The sequence below is a fragment of the Schistocerca cancellata genome, chromosome 8, assembly GCF_023864275.1.
Source record: "Schistocerca cancellata isolate TAMUIC-IGC-003103 chromosome 8, iqSchCanc2.1, whole genome shotgun sequence".
In the NCBI taxonomy this organism is placed as follows: domain Eukaryota; kingdom Metazoa; phylum Arthropoda; class Insecta; order Orthoptera; family Acrididae; genus Schistocerca; species Schistocerca cancellata.
This window is the reverse complement of record NC_064633.1, coordinates 525,853,216-525,874,651: the sequence shown is the minus strand read 5'-3', so window position 1 is coordinate 525,874,651 and position 21,436 is coordinate 525,853,216. Positions and strand designations below refer to the sequence as shown.

The window sequence follows — 21,436 nt, the reverse complement described above, 5'->3', positions numbered from 1 at the left end:
CAGGGCTCTGTCTTGAGCGTCCCACTCTTTCTTGTCTACTGTTGTAGCTGAACGCTGTCTGCAGGGAGCTATACAGAAGGCGCAGTCATGATCCCTCAATCACGGCTTCCGATTTTCGGCCGCCAAAACTTGTGTGATGCACTTCTGTCGCCGCCGTGCCATACAACCCCATCCCGAACTTTACCTCGATGACCAGACTTGCTGCTTCCTGGGACTGGTCTCTTTGATGCCCGCTTAAGTTGGCTTCTGCATATACATCAGCTTAAAGACAAGTGCTGGCTGCATCTCAATCTACTTCGATGCCTGAGCCACACTGACTGGGGTGCTGATTGTCGTACACTACTGCGGCTGTACCAAGCCGTTGTACAGTCCCATGTTGATTATGGAAGCATGCTGTATGGTTCAGCCACACCTTCTGTACTGCGTCTACTAGACCCTGTCCACCACTGTGGAGTTCGCCGTGCTACTGGAGCCTTTCAATCTAGCCCCGTGAATAGCCTCCTTGTAGAAGCGGGCATTCCTCCATTGTGGCTCCAGCGGCAACTATTGCTCGCAAACTATACCGCACACATCCATAGTTCACCTCGCCACCCAAATTACCGTCTTCTTTTCACCAACACGGCGGTCCATCTTCCGCAACAGCAACCCAGAATTGGAAATCTCTTCGCTGTCCGTGTCTGGTCACTTCTTCATGCCCTTGATGCTTCCCCTCCTACCACCTTTCCTGCAGATTCGTTTCCGTACCCCTCCATGGTCAATACCTTGGCCGCAGCTTTGGCTGGACCTATTGCTTGGCCCCAAAGGCTCAGTCCCACCTGAGGTCCTCCGCCGGACTTTTCTCTCTGTTCTTGACAAGTTTGGGGGCTCAGACATCATCTACACTGATGGCTCATTGGTCGATGGTCTTGTTGGCTTTGCTTACACTCATGTTGAACATACAAAACAATGCTCCTTGCTGGTTGGCTGCAGTGTATTCACTGCAGACCTGGTTGCCCTCTGTCACGCTCTTGAACATGTCCGCTCCTGCTCTGGTGTGTCCTACGTCATTTGTAGTGACTCCTTAAGCAGCGTACAAGCCCTCGACCAGTGCTTCCCAACTAAAAGGAGTCTCAACTGTTTCGGCCTTTCATGTGTTGGTCCCCATTAGGGTTTGACCTCCATTCTTCCAAATTCAACAGAAATACGAGCCTTTTGGGGAAGGACACCTTATGTGGTGCACCATCAGCCCTCTGTGCCCTAAGACCTCGGCACTCTTCATCTTCTTGGCATCATAACTGCTCCCACCATCCATCATTTTGATGGGTTGCGTAAGTTACACCCTTAGTGCATCACCATCTGCACCCACAATAAATATGGACTTCCCATGGCACCCAACATCCAGCACGGTAGCCAGCCCGTTATGGTGGGGCTGTCATGTACCCTCTAGGTTGTAGCCCCCTGACGACACAGGGATCATACTGCCGATGCCTGAGCTGCCATCTCCCCACGTAAGCCAAGGAGTAGCTGCCTGCCTCTCTGGGGCATTGGGACTCCCGGCAACGGCCATCCTGCCAGGTGGCAGGGGGAGAGCCCCTGGTCGGAGTGGATGGCATTGGGGCAGATGATCGGCACTGAAGCGGATGAAGTCTCAATCTGGTGGTTGAACGACCGCCAGCGTCTCTTAAGCGCGGTAAGGTAGACTTTAACTCTGTGACACATCACCCCAAATCGTTCCCTTCCATAGCCACACCCTAGGAGGGATGTAGGGCTGCGGACAAACAGGAGCCGTATTCACCACGATACCTTGTGTGCAGCAGAACCGATGGGGATTTGTTTTTGGGGACTAAGCCTCTCTTCTTTGTGAACAATCTTGAAGATACATTTGGGGAAGTGGCGTCTCTTTCCAAAATGAGGAGCAGGCCCATCCTGATACAAGCAACTTCATCTGCACAGTCACAGGCATTACTCGCCTGTGAGAAGCTCGGTGACATACCCGTTAACGTCACTCCCCATAAGTCCTTAAATTCGGTCCAGGGGATTATCTTTCATAAAGATCTTCTGCTACAGTCTGATGATGAGCTATGGGAGAACCTGGCACGACGAGGTGTACACTTTGTCCGTCGTGTCTTTCGGGGGCCCAAGGATAATAGGATCGCTACTGGTGCTTTCATCCTGGCCTTTGAGGGCGACTGCTTGCCCGAGAAGGTCAAGGTCATGATGTACTGGTGCGATGTGAAGCCCTATGTCCCGCCCCCTATGCGCTGCTTCCAGTGCTGGAAGTTCGGACACATGTCCTCCAGATGCACTGCCAGCCCCACGTGTCGAGATTGTGGATGATCTTCGCATCCCAATGCTCCATGTGCTCTGTCTCCCACCTGCGTTAACTGTGGGGAGCATCTTTCTCCCTGCTCGCCAGACTGTGCAGTCTACCAACAGGAGCGGAAGATACAAGAAATTAAGACCCTGGACCATTTAACTTACCAAGAGGCAAAGAAGAAGCTAGAACGACTCAACCTACACCTATGTTGAGGAGTTATGCTGCTGTAACACTGCCGCCACCAGTTCCTGCAAAGAATCCTTTCTCAGTTGGCCCACAGAACAGCCAAGTTACGCCTGCCCCACTGCTGGTAGGGGCCACTCTATCTTCCACTCCTCCCAAAACACCCAGTTTGGGAGCAGTGTGCCCTGAACAACCGGGGACGTCCGTCCCCACCTCTCATCCGGAGAAGCGACAGCCTTCTCCGGCTGCTCAGCCAGAGAAGCAACAGCCTCCTCTGGCCTCACTCGTTCGGAAGGGGTCCCTTGGGGGAGTCCCTTCCAAGGACGTTACCAGTGTCTCACAAGCCACTAGCCAGTGGCTGAAGAAGCCACCAGGTGCTGGTCGAAGGGCTTCACACTCTTCCTCTGTTCCTGACAATACGTCAGGAAAGCCCTCCCAACATGCGAACCCTCCTCCCAAAGACAAGAGAGAGAAGAGGAAGCTCTCTAAGAAGAATAAGGAACCAGTGGTTCCTGCGCCACCGCTTCCTGTCAGCTCAGCCTCTGAGGATGAGGTCGAGCTCTTTGCGTCCACTGATGACCTGGATCTCGCCATCTCCTCAGAAACGATGGAAGTTGCGACGTCAGTCACTCACTCGGTGGCAGCATGTGACCCTGCGAAGTAATTTGCCTTTTCAGTGTCTTCATGCCTCTACAGGACACCCTTTGTACAAACCTCCAATGGAATTGCGGTGGTTATTTTAGGCATCTACCTGAGCTATGTCAGATTCTAAACATGACACCTGCTTTCTGCATTGCCCTCCAGGTAACCTGGTTCCCAGCAATGTGGACCCCTGTCCTTCGTGGATACAGGGGCTATTACTGTAACCGTAGCATTTACAATAGTGTGTCAGGTAGAGCCTGTGTGTATGTCCTTACCTGTGTATGTAGTGCTCCTGTGCACCTTCAAACATCATTGGAAGCTGTGGCTGTCAGAGTAAGGACTACCCAGGACATAACTATCTGCAGTGTCTATCTCCCTCCAGGTGGTCCAGTCCCCCTGTCCGAATTGGCTGCACTTGTCACCAAACTCCCCACGCCTTTTCTTCTCCAGGGGGATTTTAACGCCCACAATCCCCTGTGGGGTGGAACGATGATTACTGGCTGAGGCAGAGATGTCGAGAATCTTATCTCCTAACTCGACCTCTGCCTCTTAAACACTGGCACTGCCACACATTTCAGTGTGGCGCTTGGCACGTTCTTGGCCATAGATCTGTCATTGTGCAGCCCAGGGCTTGTACCATCGGTCCACTTAGAGTCCATGACGACTTGTGTGGTGGTGACCATTTTCCCATCTTCCTTTCACTACCCCAGCATCGCTCCCCTGAACGCTTGCTCAGATGGGCATTTAGCAAGGCAAACTGGGAAGTGTTCTCCTCTGCTGTCACTGTTGAATCTCTCCCCCACGGTAACATCAATGTGGCGTTTGAGACACTGACTACAACGATTGTTTCCACTGTGGAATGTACCATTCCTCGTTCGTTAGGGTGCCCCCAGAGAAAGTCAGTGCCTTGGTGGTCGCCAGAGGTCGCTGAAGCCATTAAAGAGCGTTGGCGGGCTCTTCAGCACCGTAAGCAGCACCCGTCTGCGGAGAACCTAATTTTCTTCAAACGTATCCGTGCTCAGGTCTGGAGGCTCATCAAAAGGCGGAAACAGGAGTGCTGGGAGAGGTACGTTTCCACCATTGGTTCCCGTACTTCACCTTCCCAGGTGTGGATGAAGATTCAGCGCATCTTCGGATTGCAGCACTCTACAGGTGTCCCAGGGCTTTCCATCAACGGGGCACTATGCACTGATGCCGATGCAATCGCTGAGCATTTTGCTCAGCACTATGTTCGGTCCTCTGTGTCGGGGAATTACCCCTCCCCCTCCCGCATTTCGTGCGTTAAAACACTTCTCGCCACCCTGAGGCGTATAATGCCCTGTTTAGTTCATGGGAACTCCAAAGTGCCCCGATACAGCCCCTGGGCCAGATGGTATCAACAATCAGATGCTCAAACACCTGTCCCCAGACTGTCAGTGATGTGTTCTTGCCATCTTCAACCGCATATGGGGCGATAGTGTCTATCCGTCGCAGTGGCGAGAAAGTACCATTGTTCCGGTGCTGAAGCCTGGTAGGAACCCGCTTCATCTGGATAGCTATAGGCCCATCAGCTTAACAAACGCTCTGTGCAAGCTAATGAAACATATGGTGAGTCGACGCCTGTGTTGGCTGCTTGAGTCTCGGGGTCTCCTGGCTCTGTGCCAGAGTGGCTTCCATCAGGGCTGTTCCACCACCGATACTGTGATCTTCCTTGAGTCTGCAGTCTGCACTGCTTACATGGCTTCCTCATATTCGTCAGCTCAAGCGTCAGTGCTGGCAGCATCTGAATGCCCTCCGCTGCCTCAGCAACACAACTTGGTGTGCAGATCGTAATACGCTGCTGCGGCTCTACATAGCCCTCATGCTGTCCTGACGCGATTATGGGAGTGTGGCGAATGGCTCAGCGTCGCGCTTAGCGTTGCAACTGCTAGACCCCGTTCACCACTGCGGGGTTCGGCAGGCGACAGGAGCATTCCGCACCAGCCCTGTTAATAGCCTACTTGCTGAGGCTGGGGTTCCTCTACTTCGTGTCTGGTGTCAACAACTCTTAGCTAACTATGCTGCACACGTCCGTTGTTCGCCCCGTCACCCTAACTACCGTCTCCTTTTCACTAATGCGGCAGTCCATATCCCACACCGGCGGCCGCAATCAAGACATACAATTGGGATCCGTGTTTGGTCACTCCTTAGCGAACTCGAGTCTTTGCCTCTTCCATCTGCTTTCCAGGTCCACCCACATACACCACCCTGGTGTATTCGTCGGCCGCAGCTTCGGCTGGACCTCTCACGATGGCAAAAAGCTTCAGTTCCTCCTGCAGTCTTGCGCCGCCAATTTCTTGCTCTCCTAGATGCATCCCATGACTCGGAGATTATCTGTACCGATGGCTCGATGGTTGATGGCCATATGGGGTACGCTTATGCTCATGCGGACTATGTAGACCAACGCTCCTTGCGGGAAAGCTGCAGTGTTTACACCACAGAGCTGACAGCCATTTTTCGTGCCCTTGAGCGTATCCGTACCGGCACTGGAGAGTCCTTCGGCATTTGCGGTGACTCTATCAGTAGTCTTCAGGCTCTTGACCAGTGTTACTCACGCCATCCCATTGTTGTTGCCATCCAGGAGTCCGTTCACGCTCTTGAACAGCGTGAACGTTCGGTGGTGTTCAACTGGACCCCGGGACAAGTTGGGATAGTGGGAAACGAACTCACTGACAAGTTAGCGAAGAGGCTACCCGCAAACTGACGCTGGAGATCGGCCTACCGGCAACTGATCTCTGATCAGTGTTGCGCCATTGGGTCTTTGGGATGTGAGGAGACGAATGGCGCACTCTGTCTGCACCCAACAAGCTGTGGCGAGTAAAGGAGACCATGACTGTGTGGGGCTCCTCCATGCGGGCCTCTTGCAGGGATTCTGTTGGTCTCTGTAGGCTCCGCATTGGTCACTCTTGGCTGACGCATAGTCATCTCCTGCATCGAGAGGACCCCCCTAATTGTTGCTGTGGTGCAAACATGACGGTGGCCCATGTGTTGTTGGAATGTCCTCTTTTAACCGCCCTCAGGTGAACTTTTAGTCTCCTAGGTGAGTTATCATCTCTTTTAGGTCACAATGTCTCTATGGCAGATTGGGTTTTAAGTTTTATTCGCGCAAGCGGCTTTTATTGGTCCATCTAATTTTATTGTGTCGCCCTCTTTTGTGCTGTATATTTTACTAAGTTTTGTGTTGTAATTCAACTCCACCCTAATCTTTTAGGCTGGAGGTTTTAACGTGTTGCAGAGTGGCATCCTTTTATTTTCATCATCATCATCCAGCCACGGTTCTCTGCTGTACAGTTTTAATTCTGCCTTTCTTCTATATGTTGTTTTTGTTGCTGTGCTCCATTTTCCATGTTGCCTTACCATTGACTTTGGGGCTTTTCTTCCCAGGAATTTTTTTAGTGCTCAGCCTGACTGGTGGATGGTTTAAATATGCTCTGTGTGTTAATGAAACAAGGGACCAATGACCTTTGCAGTTTGGTCCCTTTAATCTTTAAACCAGCCAACCAACCAGTGCTTCCCTAGGCATCCTCCGGTATTGTTAATCCAGGAGTTTCTTTATGCCCTCTGCAGGAGTGGATGCTCAGTGACCTTCATTTGGACCCCAGGCCATGTTGGGATACCGGGCTATGAACATTTTGACTGCATGGCCAAACAGGCCACCAGTAAACCATCTCTGGACATTGACCTCCTGGAGACCGATTTGCAAGCAGTCTTCCTCCGCAAAGTTTTCGCGATTTGGGACACTGAATGGCGCAACCTGACCACACCAAACTAACTCCGTGCTATCAAGGAGACGACGAATGTATGGCGGTCATCCGTGCGAGCCACACGCAGCTAATCAGTTGCCCTTTGTCGGCTCTGCATTGGCCACATCCGGTTGACGCACAGCTATTTACTGCACCATGAGGACCCAACTCTATGTCGCTGCGGGTCGGCTTTGATGGTGGTCAACATTTTGTTGGCCTGTCGCCTTTTAACTGTGCTCAGGCAGATGTTCGCACTGCCTGATACGCTCCCTGCCCTTTAACAGATGACACTGCCATGGCAGGCTTAGTTTTGCATTTTATTTGGGCAGAGGGCTTTTATCACTTGATCTAAGTGTTTGTCATTTTTTTGTGCTGAGTCTGGCCTTTGGCCTACGATAGTGTGTTTCTAGGTGGTTGGCTTTTCCTTTTTTGTCTCTATCGTCGGCCAACCAGTCACACTCTGTGTGATTTTAATTCTTTTTGTCTGGTCTCTGTCTGAGTCTTTTTTGTCCTGTTTCATCTCTTGTCGTCTCAATTGTTGGTTTTTATTCTTTGTGGGTGTTTGAAGTTTTTGGAAAAAGGGACCGATGGCCCTAGCAGTCTGGTCCCTTCAATCTCACAAACAAACAAACCAACCAACCAATTTATTTTTGGTGAAGATTGTGGCACATTCCTTGCACGACATGTTCATTTCAGATTGGTGATAGTGCATCCAAGTTTCATCTTCTGTAACAGTTCTGTCCAGAAATCCATTACTCCAATCTGTAAATGATGCAAAAGTTCCCTACAGTCATTGACAGGATGAACTTGCGGTTTGGCAGTTAGCTGACAAGGCACCCCTCTTGTGGAGGCTTCATCGAATTGCAGCACACCGTGGACAATATTGTACGCTGAACCAGCACTGATAGCCAAAAGAGTGGTTATTTTGTTTGAAGTAATAAGAGTTTTCCTTCACAGAGTCTTTCACTGCAACACTGTTTTCATTTGTCACTACACCACGTGCCTGCTGCAGCTGTGGAATGTCTTCACAGAAGTTACACCTCTGTTTAACTTTTTGCGTCACATACACACTTGCTGCAGTTTTTATGTGAACCAGAATACTGTGAGTTCATCCTGTGATGGATTTCCAGAGGTTTAACAGCTTTGCTACTCAAAAAGCATTTTATGGGTTGCAACTCCAAACCAATGCCAGTCAACAGTGGGGTGGCCACCTTTGCACTGATATAGCTTCCTTTTCTATGATGCAGCAACAAGCTATCAACTATTTGTTATTTGTTGAAACACAAGGATCACTCCTCCTAGCTGCCAAACCAGTAGTACCGTTTCAACTACTCACAGAGGTGCAGTGTAGGCTATATTTATCGTATGCCACCAAAACTTGGTAGACATACTAAAGTTTTAATGTGGAACTGATTTGCACTGGGGGGCAACTTCCCCAAGTTCCAGTTTTGCCCACCAGGTGCAACTCTGGCACTGTGAACACACGATAAACGTGTAGAAATGTTTCCATATGTAATGAATTAGGAGGGGGACATAGGCAGAAAAGGTCAAATGAGGAAGTCATAATGCTGATTTCATTATTAACTGCCACTTTCATAGTTGTTCGACATGAGCACCGGAGAAGTCAAGATGCTGTATGGCACCAGATTTGCAGCTGGTGGCCAAAATTGGAACTAATTTTTTTCCGTTCTGTATTAACGCATTAGCATATCTACCAAATTTTGCTTCAATATGATGATTAAAGCCCACACTGGACCTCCATGAGTACCTGCACTTTAATTATAACAACCTGTTACAATGGAATTTCATTGCAGTTATAAGGTTTTGAATGACTCTCATACATGTATCATTAACTATTGATTCTCAAAAGTTTGTAACTGGTGCTGCATACAGCTGGATAAAATACATTAGGAGTGATGGAATAAGCAGCCTATTGCGAAGAAGAAAGAGCACCGTCCAAACAGGCCTTCGAGGCCCAACAGGACCAGCCAGCCACTGTACCATCCTCAGCCTGTAGGTGTCACCGGGTGCAGGCACGGAGGGGGGCACGCGTGTTCAGCACACTGCTCTCCCAGCTGTTGTCAGTTTTGTGACCAGTGCTGCTACTTTTGAGTCAAGTAGATCTTTCATTGGCCTCACAAGGGCTGAGTGCACCCTGCCAGCCAACACCACACAGCATACTCAGGGTGACCCGTCCGAGTGCTAGGCAAGCCCGACAGTGCTTAACTTCGATGCTCTGATGGGAACTGGTGTTGCTACTGCAATAAGGCAAACCTAATAATTGTTCTGTTGGCATTTTCTGTTGTGTAATAGTGCAACTAGTAAAATTCTGCTAGGTTAACTAAAATAGTGTGTTGTCAGGTACAATCCCCCTGTGTGGACACATCATATCTTAACAATAGAAAACAGAGGGTTGCACTAAAAAATGATATCACAGAAAGAAGACTAAATTTGGAGTGGGTCCTGCAAGATACAGTGCATTGCCCACTTCTCTTCTTGACCTGCATAAATAATTTTCCTAGGGCTTATTCCATCTTGGACTTTCCATTGTTTAACTTTTGCTTTTCATATGATTGCAAGTCTTAGAAACAAATGAATTGTCCTCTTGACATATTTTGCATATTTCCACTCAGTAATGTCTTGTGGAATAATTTCTTGGGGGTAACTCATCACTTATAAAGAAAGTATAGATTTCACAAAAGAGCAATGTAATAATAATTGTGGCGTTCACCCACGGTCATAATTTGGGGACCTTTTCATGGAATTAGGCATTTTAACTGCACTAATGAAATATGTGTGTTCCCTACTGAAATTCATCATAGGTAATTCATCACAATTTGAGAAAAATAGTAATGTCCAAACTTAAAACACTAGAGGAAAGATGACCTTTATTACCCATTATTAAGGCTTGCAGTACCTCAGAAAGGAGTTTGATAAGCATGCAACAGAAGTTTTGATCATTTGCAAGCAAGTTTTAAGCCAAACCTAAAGTCGTTTCTCTTTGCCAACTATTTCTATTCCATTGACAGATTTCTATTTTTAGACCAGTTGAAGGGGAAAAAACCTAGCTTTTAGGGATAGTTTCATGAGTAGGACTAAAAAATGTGTTCACTGATGTTACTACCAAATATACATATCTACATCCTGTTAACTGACTCTTTCGACATAATTTTGGTGAAAGAATTGCTCAACTTATGTATGGAACATGTAACTAAATAAACTTTGTATGTTGTACCGGTGTCACATCCACAGTGTTCAAAATCTTGTTGTCTAGGCCCGGTATGGTTAGTGTCTGGAAGAGGGAATGTCACCACAGAGTGATAGGGAGGTTTTTTGGAAGTTGACAAAGATTGTTATGAAGGTGATAGTCCTAAGTTCCTGTTTGTGAGGATGGTTTTGAGGTTCAGTACCTGTTCTGCCTAGTTAACCCACTCTTGTAAGTAATGCATTGGGGAAGATAAGAGGGAGATTCCTATGTAGTTGTTACGGTATCGCCTGCTGCCCTTGTAGTGTTAAGAGGTTGGATGATAGTGGAGGTCCAGTCATTTGGCATTCTTTCTCAAGTGTGATACTGTGAATACTCTTGATTAAAATCTTATGTGTGTGTTTCCAAAGCTTTGTGACCACACTTTCTTACTCTGTTGTACAATAATTGCAGGCTTGGATTGTGTAGTCCAGAATACAGAACAAGCTTGTTCAGGAACATTAAAAATAACATTTTTGCAACAACCAACATGAACACTTAACATTGGTGTGATTCACTATGTGAGCCAAAACTCACTGTATTTTGCTTAAGAATGATGCAAAATTATCTCTGAGAGTCACCAAAATAAAGTTATATAAAATTCCAAAGTTGTTAAGTCCTTGCCGAAGTCGTCCCATATATTGTTGAATCTTATATACAGTAATGATGGGTAGAATAAAGAACTTAAAGGAACTGAAAACCAAAAGAAATGAAATATTGAACCAAAAACTTTTACAAGCTCAGCCTAGTTGTTAAGGGCACCATAAGCTTCAGCCATACAGCCTTCCATGCTTATAAGGTTCTCAGCTCTTGAATGCATAGCTAGCATACCTACATCTGTAATGTGTATTTCATGTTGTCTGCTGTGCCTCTACAGAACGTAGTTAGGTAAATGAAGCAATGTTATGTCTGCATCAGAAGTAAGTTATTCAAATAATTATATGTTTTATGTAGAAATAAAAACACTGTTTTTTGACTACCTAATTATGCTAATTAAGGAAATTAAAGAAACAAATTCTTACTATAATTTCACGTCATCACTTGACAGTGAACTTATCATTCCATTATTAGCCATAGCTTTAAAGATGCTCTGAAATTAATTTGAAGAATTTGCAATAAAAACGAGCTGTTTATATACGAAGGGTGTTAAAAAAGTTTTGCACAGGCATATCTAATTTTTTTTATTTTTTGCAGGAGGAGAATGAAATTTTTTGTGAACATACTTGGAATATTTAGCTATACATTGAGCCTACTCAATGTAGCCTTCATCAGCTGTGACACACCTAGCCCAATGTTCTTTCCATTATGTAAATGCACTTTGGTAAAATTCTAGGGATTGACTTTTAGACCATCACTTGACACTGGAAATAAGGCCTTTCTCACTATCAAATGTTCTACTGCACAGATGGGCCTTCAGACGACCAAAGAGGTAAAAATCATCCTGGATAATGATGCCGTCAAAACACGGTTCCCATTCTTCCTCATCATTTTCATTTCTCCTGTCAATAATGTGCACCCAGTGTGCACAGATTTTGCTGTACCCTAGTGACTGTACCAGTGATACCACGCTACCCAATGACAAACGAGTCATTTCAGCAAGCTGTCGTGTCGTCGCACATCTGTCGTTTTGGTTGATTTGATGAATGGTCTTATTCACGTCACTCACTGCTGTTGATGGCTACTGTATTGTGGATTGTCCTGTAGAGAGAAATTACCTTCTTTAAACCTCTGCAACCACCACTGGATACTGCTGTGATCCATTGTGTCCTCCCCATAAACAGGGAGCAACTTCCTGTGAATCTTATATTTTGACTAAAGTTCTGTCTTGATCAGACCATTTATATTTCAATGACATAGGTAACCGGTTTCGGCTATTTTTACATAACCATCATCAGACCGGTGGATTAATTTTAGGAAATACTAGAAACCAATCTTTAAATAAAATGAAAGTGTCTAACGACGTCAAAATTTAACAAGATAAAATAAAATTAATTATACCCATGTGGCTCCCTTAGGATGGTAGGCGGAGCTCTCCTCAGCTGCTATGAAGTCAACTGATGGTTATGAGTGCTGAGCACGAGCTTAAATATGCAGGGGCTCCGCCTACTTCCTGTCACACTACTTCACAACTGCCAATCAGCGTTCATAATATGACGCCATCGTCAAAGTATAAAATTAGAAAATACACTAATAACATAAAATTGATTCACTTAAAATGTCTGATTAACAGATAGCTAGTATGTGTACAGCTTATTTATATTTTAGATAAAAACAGTAAACTATGATGTGTAATAGTTGTGCCCTCTATGGGCAACCTTAATACTATTACAGTGTCAGTTACATCAAAGATGTGAAAGTCCTTGGAGTTGTGGTATATATCGATTATACTAAGTCGCCTACATCACAATTGCATCTTTGTTGGATGTTGCAGAATCGTCTTACTTTAACTGTAGTTTTCATAGCAATATTCTTTATAGCAGTAGGGTAGCAGCCAAGAGTACGTTCCGCATTATGTATGTCTGAATAACTGATGAGACCGGTTAAATTTTTAGACCTCATCGATCTAATAGTTTTTATAATAGTCAATGTCAATTTAATAAAATTTTTATATGTTGTACAGCATATTTTACATACATAGCTTTTGCCATGGGTATAACTAGTCTTATATTTTAAAACAAAAGAGTAGGTGCTTTTATTATAAAATTTTGTCAAAAAGGTCGTAAAAATATTTTTTGCGGAAATCTAATTGTTCATTGAGCAGCATTGATGATTTGGTTTTCAAATGAGCATATATCTCGATTTCTTCTAAGATATTCATAAGTAAGCCTTTATTTGCATAATGAAGAACTGGTAAATTCTGCTCTACTGTCCCCTCAGCATGATTATTGAATGTTATATGATGGCCGAATACAGACTTTGTTCGTGAAGTACCCGGCGTATGTTCTTTGTACCTTACTGCAAAGTTTCGACCTGTTTGGCCGATGTATATTTTCTCAGTCTCTACATTGGATCTTGTACACTCCTGATCTGATAAATTTTCCATTATCTTTACTTACAGTATGTCTTAATTTTTGTTGTAAAGTATTGTCAGTTGTAAATGCTATTGTTATTCCAGAATTTTTGAATAAATTAGTAATTCTATCTGATATGTTTCCCATATATGTCATCTTCATACATTTTGGATTACCTATTAGTGGAGTACTTTGTGATTGTTGCACTTTATTAAAAATATCTACCTGTCATGTGTCGAAAGAGTTGGTTTTTGCGATTTGTTTTAAGATGGTCATTTCCTTTTTGATCTCATTAACTTCTAGCGGTAATTTTAGTATTCGGTGTATCATAGACTTAAAATATGCTTTTTTATTTTTGTCAGGATGACATGATGTGGCATTAATAATATCAGTGGTTGTAGGTTTCCTGTATATGGTGAAGAAATGTTTCCCATTGTTATTAGTTATAGTGAGATATAGGTAGTTAATAGATTTTCGATTTTCATGCTCAACCGTAAATTGCAACTTCGGATGCATAGTTTAATTTTATAGCAAGCTTCTCAATTTCATCTTTTGAACCATTATAAAGCAATAATGTATCATCTACATATCGCTTGTAATATATGATTTTATTTGCGATATCAGGGTTATTTTTCAGGAATTGCGTCTCAATGTGGTTCGCGAAAATGTCTGCAACTGTCCCAGCCAAAGAATTGCCCATTGCTAAGCCATCTTTCTGACAATAGATTTTAGTATTAAAAGAGAAATAATTTTAATCTAAAGTGCATTCAAGCAGTTCTATAAATTCGATTATTTCGTCTTTAGTCATATTTTTGTATTGTACTAAGTTATCCCTAATTATATTAATCGCCTCATTAATGGGTATATTTGTATACAAATTTTTAATATCTAATGAGGCGAAACAACTATTACACATCGTAGTTTACTGTTTTTATCTAAAATATAAATAAGCTGTACACATACTAGCTATCTGTTAATCAGACATTTTAAATGAATCAATTTTATGTTATTAGTGTATTTCCTACTTTTATACTTTGACAATGGCGTCATATTATGAACGCTGATTGGCAGTTGTGAAGTAGTGTGACAGGAAGTAGGCGGAGCCCCTGCATAGTTAAGCTCGTGCTCAGCACTCATAACCATCAGTTGACTTCGTAGCAGCTGAGGAGAGCTCCGCCTACCATCCTAAGGGAGCCATGAGTATAATTAATTTTATTTTATCATGTTAAATTTTGACGTCATTAGACACTTTCATTTTATTTAAAGATTTGTTTCTAGTATTTCCTAAAATTAATCCACAGGTCTGATGATGGTTATGTAAAAATAGCCGAAACCGGTTACCTATGTCATTGAAACATAATCTATTGATCACTGTATTCCAAAAATGTTTACCAAAATTCCTGTGAATCAATTTGGCAGAGTCATCGCCGGTCTTGAAGAGGAACTCCATCACCGACCATTGTTGCAACCTGACATCTACTTCACGGTCCATTATGGCTCACCTGTAAATAAAAGAAAATAGTTTTATATACCATCTTATAGCTAAATGTTCCAAGTATGTTCACAGAAAATTTCATTCTCCTCCTGCAAAAAATAAAAAAATTAGAGACGACTGTGCAAAACTTTTTGAACGCCGTTTGTACTTTGTGTTTAGTTCACATTATGTAATACATTACTGCATACAAAAGATAGATACCATGTCAAAATTACTTTTAAATCTGTACACACACAGCTTTCTTGAAAATGAATGTAACAGTTGTTAGTGAAATTCTCTGGACTTCTTTTTAAAATACACCTTCTAGTATAACCTTCTTTTTCACATAAAAGGTGAACAAGTGAGAGCCATTGCTATAATTCTCATAGTAACGAGCTGCTGTCAAGAAACTAAAATTAATACACATGTGAAAACTTTTATGGGAACAACCAAAAACTGTTCTCAAGTGCTGCTAACACAAGCCAGTCTGCAATGTGAAATGGAATGTGATGTACTAGGGTTTGGCATTTGAATACTGGACAGCTTGGCTCTGACAGATCGTTATACTTTAATTTTATATGTGAGGTATTGATACACCAGCACAAAGTGCACCATACACATTTATTCAGCATTCAAAATTTTTCTCTTTGTCCTTAGTACATAAACAGATTCTCTTTACTTTTTTTCATAACGGGCACCATAAAGGATTGATAGGAATGATCAAGATCCAAAGGAGCAGTCAGTGCATTTCATCACAGGTTTGTTTAGTACATGTGAAAGCATCATGAAGACACTCATCCAATTTCTATTGTATGGGTTAGGTTAAAATTTTGAGAATGTATGCACCTAGAATTCAGCTTATATATAACTTGATCCTACATATATCTCACAAAAAGACCATGAAAGTCAAATTAGAGAGATTCAGGAGGCCTACCAACAATTGTTCTTCCTGCCTACTATTTATGACTGAAACCGAAAAGGAAGGGAAGCGACTGCAGTCCAACACCATACAGTATAAGGCAGCTTGCGATGTAGTAAATGTAGATAAGATCAGTGTGATATTCCCGAGTGAGATGCCTATCTTAAATTACGCCAAAGAAGGCAGTCCTATCTTCATAATTTTGCTGCCAGACCATCACCAGACACAACATCCCATTGTACTCCACCAGATTGATGATTTAGTTGAAGTACATTAGATTTTACTTATTAAGGTTTAAGCTTAGGCAATTTCTTTTATGAGATATGTAAAGAACTAGAACAATTGCATAACGGATAGTTCTCATTGGGTTCCTAGCCAACAATTGTTGTGCCATCTACATTGCACCTGTACACTGAGTGTCGGTCATAGGTACACTGTGAGCAATAAATTTTACAGAACTGTTTCTTGGGAGACACCTCAAAATAGCTAGACTAGAGCAGGACTTCCTAATGGTGTTCAATGTGTGTAACTGAGCTCTGTTTTGTACCTATGACTGTAGCTACCTTCTGATACTGTAAGCCTGATGTTGGAAGGTGCAGAAGTTGAATGCGTGCCAGAGGGTATGGACCTGGATACCCACTAGGGGTCTCTGTGCTCCGGTGCATGCCTGCGCCGCGAGCCTCACCGTGCAAGTGCACCACTCTCCATACCATATGAAGTTTTCAAACAATCGCGTTTCCTGCATCATGTATTTAAGCGGCCGTGAAGCGTTATCCCGGCAGTCTGGTACTCACCATAATTCACGTGTGCATCTTGGCCGTACTGCGTTCCAGTTCCATTTGTTGAGATACATTCTGTTGTTGTTTGGAGTGTTCCTGTGTTGTTGTTGTTGTTCTCGTCTCACCGTGTTTATCACCTCAGTTCTTGCTTGCTTACCTTGTGTTGTGTCCTGGTCGATCGTAGTGTCTGTCATCCCCTACTTGTTCGTCTGTCCTGTCTGTTTGTTGCTAGTGATACCTCCAGCAGCTCCCCCGCATGGCAATTTCGCTTCTCCATTCTCTGCCATGCACTGCTTGCCAATCATTTGCGGCTATAACATTGGTAACGAGGTAAAGAGGTTCGGTAACATGGAGGCTAAGTTGGTCTGTCTCCTGTGGAGCAACAGCAGCCCATGCAGCAGCTGCAGCAGCATCAGTTAGATGTCTTACAGCAGTCCTTGCAGTTGCTGATGGACAAAGTCACAGCATGGGATGCCCTACCACACCAACTCCTGGGTGTCTCGTTTTCTGACACTTCCACATGTCTGCCATTGTTTCAGCTCTTTAACGACACTAAGGAAGACTGGGAAACATACTTGCATCATCTGAAACAACATTTCAGTGTTTCAGGTCATGGTTGTTATTCTTGTCCTGGGCATCACCAGACATGTTCTTTCTTCTCAGCAAGTTGGCACCATTGTCAGACCCCATGGCTCTCTCCTTTAATGAGGTATGTACGCTGTTGGTAGAGCACTTGCCTGCGAAAGGCAAGGTCCCGAGTTCGAGTCTCGGTCTGGCACACAGTTTTAATCTCCCAGGAAGTTTTGTATCAACGCACACTCCGCTGCAGAGTGAAAATCTCATTCTGGAGATATGTACACTGCTTACTAACTACTATTTCTAGTGATACCATGTCGAAGCATCTTGGCTTGAGTTCCACCAGTACCATAAACAGCCCGGTCAGTCATACCATTCTTGGGTCATGGACTTGCAGGGTCTCAGCCGCAAATGCGACTTCACTTGCACCAATCAGCATTGCAAGGCATTGTATGCAGACTCCTTGACTTGCAGTGTCATTCAACTGGCACCTGATCCAGACGTCTGCACAGCTGCATTGAAACTCGGTAACTCTTCGCTGGAAGCCTACTCCTTTGAAATTTCACAAGCGGCGAACGAGTCTCTCATGGCATGGCTGCTGGTGGCAGCAGTAGAGTCCTCCCATTGGCGCTTCCCTCCCACCGTCTGCGTGGTACAGCCCACAGAAAGCATCATCATCGAGACTCCTTGTCCGACAACTCTGTGGCTTCGGAGCTGTCGGTCACCCCTCACCGACGATCACATCTGTCTTGCCCACAGTACTTTTCTGCCCACTCTCGCACAGACTGTCTCAATCGCTGGAAGCCGTGCACACTCTGTCAGAATGACAGCTATCTCCGATCTGTCTGTCGCAGCCACTCAACATGCTCCCGCCCCTCACCCACGGGGCAACGGGATACCGTGCACATGCTGCAGTCAGTCGTTCCTCTGGATGCCCCGTTGTCACATAAGTTGTTTCTCACACTCAAAATTTTTAATGTGGACATTTGTTTCCAGGTCGATACGGGGGGCCACTGTATCCTTGCTTAGTCTGGCGACGTATACGTGCCTGGGTTTCCCGGAGCTGTCTCCCACGTCTCAGCAGTTGGTCTCGTACAGTGATGGTTCTATCACCCTCCATGGCCAGTTCTCGGTCCCGGCCACCTATAAACAAGTTCCCTGGCTCTTGACCCTACTGGTGGTTGACCATCCCACAGCTTCAAACATTTTTGTACTCTATGCTTTCACACTGTTTGGCTTTTCGATTTCTGATGAAGTTAAGGACATTTCCACTGCCGTCCCGTTCCAGGATCTTGACAGTCTGTGCTCGGCATATGCCTCTCTCCTCCAGTCTGACTTAGGATGTGCTTTGGAATTCCAGGCACATTGCTCTCCGGCCAAATGTTCAGCCATGGTTCTTCTGGGCTCAACCCATTCCAGTGGCCTTACGTCCAGCAGTCAAGCAGAGCTTGACGATTGCAGGCTGCTTGCATCACTGAGCCTGTGCAGGCGAGTGCTTGGGCGACCCCACTAGTGGTGATCAGGAAACCCAATGGCTCCCTTCGCCTAAGGAGTTTTGGAGTTATAATCAATGCACAGTCCCTGGTGGAAATTTATCCCATTCCCAGGCAGGAAGACCTTCTCGCCAAACTTGCACATGGCGAGTACTTCTCTAAGTTCGACCTGACAGAGGCTTACCACCAATTACCCTTAGATGAGGAATCCCAGAACATCGTTGTCATCAAAATGCATTTTGGATTATGTAAATACAAGCGCCTTCTATTTAGTATGTCCTGTGCACCAGCCGTTTTCCGGAGATACCTTGAGCAGCTTACACAGCCCATCCTGGCTTGTGTCAATTATCTCGATGACATCTTGGTCACCAGCCATATACGGTACGAGCATTTGCAAAACCTCGGTACCTTATTTCATGCCCTGCAGGCTGCAGGCTTAAGCTTTTGGCTAGAAAAGTGTACTTTCTTTCAACCGGAAGTTGAATACCTGGGACATTGGCTCAGTAAAGGCGGAATTCGTCTATCAGATATCAATGTCACGGCCATCAACTCCCTTTCCCACCCCAAGGACAACTCCCTTCCCCAACCCAAGGATTTATCTAGGGTTTTTTCTCGGGAAAGGTTATCTACTACTTAAAGTTTTTGCCCCAGGCTGCTGACATTGCAAAGCCCCTCAATCACTTGCGTTGCAAGGGGGTGCCTTTAAACTGGACTCCTGTCTGTGATCATACTTTTCTCCACTTGAAAACTACACTCAGGTCCGCCCCTTGCCTGATTCCCTTCTCTCCGCCCCTTGGTTGTGGTAACCAATGCTTCGGCCTATGGTATTGGGGCAGTCCTGGCTCACAGGAATAATGATGAACAGCCCATTGCATATGCGTCCAAGACACTACCCCAGTACAGAGGAACTATTTTCAGATTGAGAAAGAGGCTCTGACGATTGTGTTTGCCATTCAAAAGTTTCACATCTACCTGTTTGGGACAATTTTTGTCTCCTCACTGATCACAAGCCTTTGGTTACCCTATTCGGCGCGCACACACACACACACACACACACACACACACACACACACACACACACACACACACCTCCCAGAGTGAACTGCTCAATGTATCCAACCCTAGGTGTTGTTGTTACGCAATTACACTTACATAAATACCTCTCAACACTCCAACACAGATGCCTTGTCACGTCTCCCCTCTGGCCCTGATCCAGAGCTCGACCAGCAGGAACTCCTCTGCTTTCACATCCTCTGCTTTTACATTGATACAGCCCGCCAAGTTACACCAGACGGATTTCCTATCACAGCTGCACAGGTCGCCTCTGCTACATGCCAGGACCTCATTCTGTGGCAGGTCCTCCGCTACATGACCTATGGTTGGCCCACCTATCTAACTTGCCAGTTGAAAACTGAATTCAGCCTCTGGCAGCACCTCTCACACAGGCTCTCAGTTGTGGCAGGTGTCCTTCTGTTGGCCGCGAAGGCTGACGCTCATTTGGTGATCATCCCACTCGATTTGCGCCACTGCATCCTACACTTGCTACACTGTGGAATTTCGCATATGAAGGCGTTGGCTCTCCGGCAGGCCAGCCCTTCACAGTCATTTGCACCCTGGTCCACACCTCACTGGCCCTGGGACCGCATCCATCTCGATTTTGCGGGCCTGTTCTTTGGAATTGATGTGGTTCCTCATTGGGGATTCATACTCCAGATACCTGTGTGTGGCTTGTATGCCACACTCGTGGCCTTGGCTCAAGGCTCTCACCATCGAAGGCCTGCTTTGTACCTTGGTCTCTGATAATGGCACCAATTCATGGCAGCCTCCTTCCACGCATTCTGTGAAGCCAACGGTATCAAACACATCCACATCCCTCCATTCCATCCATTCTCCAGTGGCACAGCATAACGACTGGTCAGGATGTTTTAACAACAGCTGACAAAAGCAATCGAACCCTCTGCCACCACGTCGGCTCTCATCTTATTCTTGAGCACTTATCGCACAACACCGATTGATGGTCACAGTCCAGCCGAACTCTTCCGTGGGTGGCAACCACGTACCCTGCTCTGTCTGCTGTCGCTTTCTGAGTCCCACTTCCACCCCCTCTCAGTGCTACCCCCTGGGCATGGCCATGTGGGCCTGCATGTATGGGGGCAAGGCTGCTTGGACTCCCGCCACAGTAGCCGCGACCCATGGGCGGCGTGTAATGTTGGTACAGACAAAGGAGGAGGTCGAGTGCCACCAGCATAATCAACTCCTTCCTCATGCCCCTTCGTGGAACCTCGTGTCCCCCAACCTCCTGCTCCTTCTGGTGTGCACGAGGCCCTTGAGTTGGCCCCACTGCCGATGGCTGATGGCTCCCTGCAGGCACACCGGCACTCCTTCCCGCACCCATGAGGATCGGAATTGTCTTGCAATGCCCTGCTCTCTGGTGGATTTTACAGACTGCCCTCCCATCCCAGCACTGGCAGGCGATGACACAGGGTCTTTCTCCGTTCCCTCCTTCCGTCCACCACGGCACCATCAGGTTTCAGGGAGGAGGGGAATCTGGTGTTAGAAGGCACGGTAGTTGTAATTCATGCCATAGGGTGCTCCAGCACACGCCTGTGCGAGTGTGTCACTCCGTACCACGTGAAGTCAACGGCCAATCGCGTTTCCCACAGTCGTGTATTTAGGCGGCTGGCTGGCAGTGCTACCGTGGCGGTCTGGTACTCACTGTGGTTTGCGTGTGCATCTTGGTCGTACTGCATTCCAGTTCCATTTGTTGCGATAGGTACTGTCGTTATTTGGAGTGTTCCTGCATTTTTGTTGTCCCACCATGTTTATCACCTCAGTTCTTGCGCGCTTGCCTCGTGTTGTGGCGTGGTCAGTCGTAGTGTCTGTTGTCTCCTACTTGTTCATCTGTCCTGTGTCTTTGTTGTTAACAGTGCCTCCAGCGGGTTCCCCGCCTGGCGGTTTTGCTCACTGTTCGCTCGTGGCTATAACATTATTGTTTCATTTATGAGTATTTTCCTGAACAACGAACTTTCCTAATCTCATTTAATAATTTTGGGGGGGA

The 21,436-nt window shown here is 45.6% G+C and overlaps 1 protein-coding gene across 1 annotated transcript in view; it reads left to right on the top strand.

Annotated features, from left to right (window-relative positions):
* The window catches only part of LOC126094549 (Krueppel homolog 2), a 55,308-nt gene that overhangs the window by 31,583 nt on the left and 2,289 nt on the right, over window positions 1-21,436 (top strand). The gene's annotated exons all lie outside the window — the stretch shown is intronic.